The sequence below is a fragment of the Myxocyprinus asiaticus genome, chromosome 29 (genome assembly GCF_019703515.2).
Source record: "Myxocyprinus asiaticus isolate MX2 ecotype Aquarium Trade chromosome 29, UBuf_Myxa_2, whole genome shotgun sequence".
Taxonomy (NCBI): Eukaryota; Metazoa; Chordata; class Actinopteri; order Cypriniformes; family Catostomidae; genus Myxocyprinus; species Myxocyprinus asiaticus.
In genome coordinates, this window is record NC_059372.1 from 24,453,515 (window position 1) to 24,459,325 (window position 5,811).

At 33.9% G+C, this 5,811-nt stretch overlaps 1 long non-coding RNA gene across 1 annotated transcript; it reads right to left on the reverse strand.

Annotated features, from left to right (window-relative positions):
• Positions 1–1,115: 1,115 nt before the first annotated feature.
• LOC127419687 (uncharacterized) lies at positions 1,116–5,126 on the reverse strand. Its single transcript, XR_007893708.1, has 4 exons — positions 5,068–5,126; positions 2,853–2,963; positions 2,198–2,267; positions 1,116–2,020 (listed from the first exon to the last, which is right to left on the reverse strand). It is a non-coding gene; the product is annotated as an uncharacterized LOC127419687 (long non-coding RNA).
• Between the last annotated feature and the right edge of the window lie 685 nt (positions 5,127–5,811).

Consider the following 5,811-nt stretch of genomic DNA (forward strand, 5'->3'; position numbering starts at 1 on the left):
GATGTTAACAATTGATAAGTGTTGATTTTGAAGGATTAAAAAAAAGCTAACATTGATTCTCATCAATGTTCTATTGATTTTAATAATTAATAATTATCTTTGATAATTATTAATTATTGCTAATAACCAAACTTGCTCCTAAACGTAGCACACTACATTTACTGGAGTCCTATATGAGGTTTTAATGAGTTAGATCCAATTAATTAATTTAAATATTGATTAATAACTACAGAAAAAAATTATTAATTATTTCTGATAGTAACACTGATCTAAACAACCAGTAAAGCCCTACATTAATAATATAACCATTTAATATTATATTATTGTTATTATAAGTACTATTGCGACTACTTTGAACATTACACATTTATACAACAGTAATATTTTTTTGTTGTAATGTCTTCAATTTCACACATCCGGTTGAATAGAGCTCTAATTTCAGCAGAACTTTAATTTTGAAAGATCTTTGAAGTTCTTCCTGTTTGTGAAGGGTTCATTATATCAAGCTTCCCGTGACTCGTGAGCTGAAATCTCCAAGCTGCAATGGTAAAAATGGTCATTTGAGAATTCACAGCCAATTATACATTAAGCACACTGCTCTGCGGCTCTGCAGATTGATACTATTGGACACACTGCATGAAAATCAAGCATTTGTAGTGTGTGTTGCATTTGTGTGTGTGTGCCTGCTTGTGTGTGTGACAGAGATGACAGAGCAGGACGGCGCCTCTCATTTGTTCTGTGGCAAGCATTTGACTGTATATTATTTCATTAAATGATATCCTGCTGTTTAATGATCACACTTGGCCATATCGAAACTTTTTTTTATTATTTTCAAATGGTTTTTTATTTCATCTCAAAATCCTCACATTACATTACATTTTGCTAATGGCAGCATACTTTAATATGGTACCGAAATTAACAAGATGGTACCGTTAAAATTTTTGGTATCGCGATATTTCGTTAGTACCGGTATACCGTGCAATCCTAATGCATGCACGAGAGCATATGAATACAAGGCACTAACATTTCAACAATCAACACAAAATTGCACAATATCAAACAGTGCAACACAAAAATCTATTTTTTAATGGAATTACACACTGAGAAGAGGAACATTTAACTTTTGAATGTACTGTATTTATTCATTGAGAAACAAGCCACCTTGTAGCAATCAATCACTGCATTTAAGGAACATGAATGAAACTGGCTTAACTGTTTACCTTTTCCTTTAAAACAGGGGGATGAAGGAGAGTATGGCTGAAGTCTTAAACATTAATACAAGTTAACACTGGATTCTATTGATTACATGACTGTGGCGAGCAGGGTGGGGCAGATCAGCGTCTGGGCAGAGCCAGACCAGGAAGATAAGTGGTGAATGAGGTCCACCTGTGTGCCACACCGGTCTCACGTTCCAGTGAGGTGCGGCGGGAGTATTTAAGGAGAGGAGACAGTGGCAGACGAGAGAGAGAGAGACGCACAAAGCTGTCTGTGTGTAGTGTTGAGCTGAAAAGCCAACAGAGTTATGTGTAGTGAAGCTGGAAAGCATAACGTAGTGTGAAGCAGTGTGTTATTGTGTGTGGCTGAAAAGTGCATCAATAAATGTCTATGTGTTTTGTCAAGCCAGCCCCATCTTCCTACTTTCCACGAACTGTTACAATGACATACCACCATTGTGGAAAAACTCAAAATATGCCACTGTGGCATATAGGTTTTCAATAGTATTCCTCTGGGATAAACTGCAAAGTCAAAGTAAAATTTTTTTTATAAATAAATAAATAGAAAACCGAAGCAACTATGCTCTGGCAGAATTTATAGAAGTAGGCAATTATGGAATTAAAAACCCTTTCACTAGCTATAGGGACCAGTCAATTCATTTTATGCCTTTTTTAACTTGGACATCTTGGATATTTAACTATATATACACATCATACAAAGAGTACAGCAGGCAAACAATCAGGGAGATATCAATACGCCCATCATTCTCCATCATGTCCCCTCCATCCATCCTAAATTTCCTAAGCTGAACAGCAATAAGGACAGAAAAACTGATTTAAAAACAATTTAAGTATTTAAGCAATATAAGCATTACATAACGTAATGTACAATATAATGTATAAAACTCCTGTTAACTGAGAATAATATACATTAATAATAGGTGATTGTCATTTTGTCCACATTCTTTATGTGTGCAAGTTACCTGATCAATGGCAGAGTGCTGGCTCCTTTACTTTAAAAAGCAACAGCATGAGAAGGATGGCAGCACTAACCTGGAATGAAAACATTTTTACAGTATACCACTATGTAGCAATAAAACAATACATTGTCACTGTCAGTGCAAAACCTCACAAAACACAAAGGAATAAACATAAACAAAAAACTATGCAATACACAAAATGCCCTAAAATGTAACAATATATTAGTGTAGTATGTTGACAAACACACTCCATTTCCCTCCATGTCAGTCTCACACAAATTCAAAGTAAGCTGCAGAACTTGCGTAAGTGCAGCATTTGGAACTTTTTCCACAAGGTGAGAAAGTTTTCACAGATTTGTGATAACGCATTTGTCAGTGTCAATGTGACAAGTGCTGTTCATTTCCTCTAGAAGATGATAAAAAAATGATCATGAGAAAAGTGGAGATGCATAACCACTGTCATTATAAATCAGTGGTAAGGAATGTTAATCGTACAATCAACATGGATGATTCATAGTCTTACCAGACTTAGTCTGGTGGAGCACGACACCATGACAATAAACATCTTAAACCTTGAAAATTAAAAGTGTGTCTTTTAAAAACCAAGATCACTTACAAAAACTGTCAACAGTGGCAATGTAACTGACAAAACACCTACTTTATTGTATGCTGACAAACGTAATGAGCTTCCGTGACTCCATCTGCCCATGCATTCAACATGTTGGGCAATGCTGTGCTTATCTTCACCATCATCAACATTGTCTGAAACCTTGCAGAAATACAAGAATATGTTCATTAGTTTATTCAGCTATTAAATCTTACAGCTAATCTATAAATACTGGAAAGTGTGGTGAAGATAGAGGTAACTAAATTTGGCACTTATACTTTAAATTCTGTGAAAATTTGCATATTTCTTCATTTTTTGAAAGCTTGTTTACAGCCGGCACAGGAAGCAGAGTATCTCTCTTTAACTTACGGCATCCTGGGGGGAAAACACAAACCAATAATAAAGCTTAAATAGTTTTGGGGGGTGGGAAACATGTTTACATCAGTGGTTTTATTGTACACTGCAAAAAATCTGTCTTTTTGACTGGTTTTCCTGTAAAATTATCTAAACATTCTTACAACATGATTTATTGTCAAGCAAAATGGCTTAAGATATTAGGTCTTGACTAAATTTGTGTATTTAGACTTAAAACAAGGAGGAAAAAAATCTGCCAATGGGGTAAGAATTAAGTTTCTTTTTCTTACCCCATTGGCAAACAGTTTTGTTCTGGTTTTAAGCATAAACTCACCAAATTTGGTTAGATTTCTCTCAAAACAAGACTTAAAATATTATGCCAGTTTAAAAATGTTTAGATATTTTTTCTGGAAAAAAAGACAAAAATACTTATCCCTGCAAGGCGCGATGTAATCTATGCTGTGATTTACTGACTAACTGTACATTTCTATGGAGATATTTTATTATACATAAAATATATTGTACATAAATTATGTCTTCTTTCCATGTCTTCTTTGAAATTTATTTCGGATATATGTTAAAACAACAAATGAGCAAGTATGTGAGAAGGTGCTTCCTTTAGTCAATGTGTGATATTACTAGTGTGAGAGGGAAGGAGAGGGGATGTTGGGCCGATAGCACTGATATACACAACACACACTGATTAAAGATACAATTATTGATTTTATTTGTTCATCTGCAGGGATTATTTTGACTACTTTTAACCAGCATTTTACAGTTTGTGCGGTCTGTGCAGGAATTCAAACATTATGAAGGCCAAACTTTCAATACAATACCGCGCCGAATTCAAAACCTATTATAAAATACATAAGAACATAACTTTATAACATAAATAGCTATTATGTGCCTTACCTTGATGTTAATGATTATAATTCTCTTCAATTGCCTGGTCCATTTCTTAATGCCAAAACTGGCCGGACCAAGTAATCAGTAAAGGAAGATGAATGAATTGAAGCTGCTACAGCGAGCAGCCCCCTCTGTTAGTCAAAATGAACAGCACACGATAGGCTTTGCTGCTCGGGCTAAGTTTCTTGCCATGTAATATTTCACTATGCGGGCTGTTTTGAATGCTCAGGAAAAACGGGACATTTCCGGGACCGCTCCAGTTGGGGACAGACCACCAAAAACAGGGACAGTCCCTGGAAAAAGGGGACATCTGGTCACCCTACTCTACTAAAATATAGCAGGCCATCTGCTCTTCACATTGGTCTTCAAAAGTTGTGATCACTTCCTTTCACCAAAAATCAAGTGTGCTCCCCATCAGGAAGTGGACAAATGGAAGATTATTGTTACTTATTTCTTCAGAATAGTCCAGATACACTTGTTCATGAGAGCTGTAAAAGTGTCAGATAGATTTGACTGTAAGGAACAATGCAGACAAAGGTCAAGATATTCCCCCATTTGTCTTAGCTTGTCTTTTCTTTAGATTTGTTTAGCAACTTACACAAATTTATACTTACATTACGAAACTAACATTATGAAAACAAACAGTCCAATCCAGTGAAACCACGTTTTTCTGCTTAAAGACAGTGTTTGTATATTTTAATTGTATAATTCTCTTAAAGGTAATTATTATCGTAAAATGTAATCATTAATTGACAATGAAGCGCAGTGCAGTGCAGTGCAGTGCGTGCGCGTTAACACAAACACAAACACACACACTGAGCTCCACTTAACGGAACCAGCCGTTAGTGCGCGTGCGCACATACACACAACGACCATGTTTTTCAAGTTTGAAAATTCCATCGCTTTTACTATTACCGATTTTGTTTTTGTTTGCCTTACAAAGCAAAATCAAAATATTATGATTCTAAAACAATCAGTAACTCAGATAACTCTGCACTCTACTTACCATAAAATCAAAGTTTTCCTCTGAAAATAACGACTTCTCAGTGCCCTCAGGCGTTGTTGTTTATCTTCTGCGCATGCGTATGATAAATGACACCGTAACTGTGACCAACTTGAAATTTATCTAAAAAGTCTTTGAAAATAAAATAATTAACAATAGAAAATGCACTTTATAACATTATATTTATATAATACCTTTTACTATTGAAAATCGCCTAATTTTGTGTTTTTTATAGCTTTATGGACTAATTGTAAAATGATTATGTATTTAAAAAAATTATTTCTTTATTTACTTATTTATCATGAATCATTTATATTTCACTTCTGCCTTACATGCTGTTTTCTTTAAAGTGAAACCACATAATAACCATGGATATAAGTAATTATAAATGTGTATAAATAAATATCCTATAATATCCTATATATTAACCAATAAATAAACTAAATAAAGGTTTTTCAGGGAAAAAATAGTCTAACCAGCAAAAAAAAAAAAAAAAACTTCATCACAGTGCATTGAAAATGTGTTATTTAACATAAACAAAAATGATTATGTTAAAAAAAATATAAATCAAGGACATTGAATTTAATGTAGTAATGTTTAAATAATGTTTCACTTATGAAAAATGTTGATAACATTTTGAGAATGTTCACCAAAGACATTGAAAGCACACAATTAATTTTCAGTGAGCTAACTTTTAACCAGTTAATATATATATATATATATATATATATATATATATATATATAT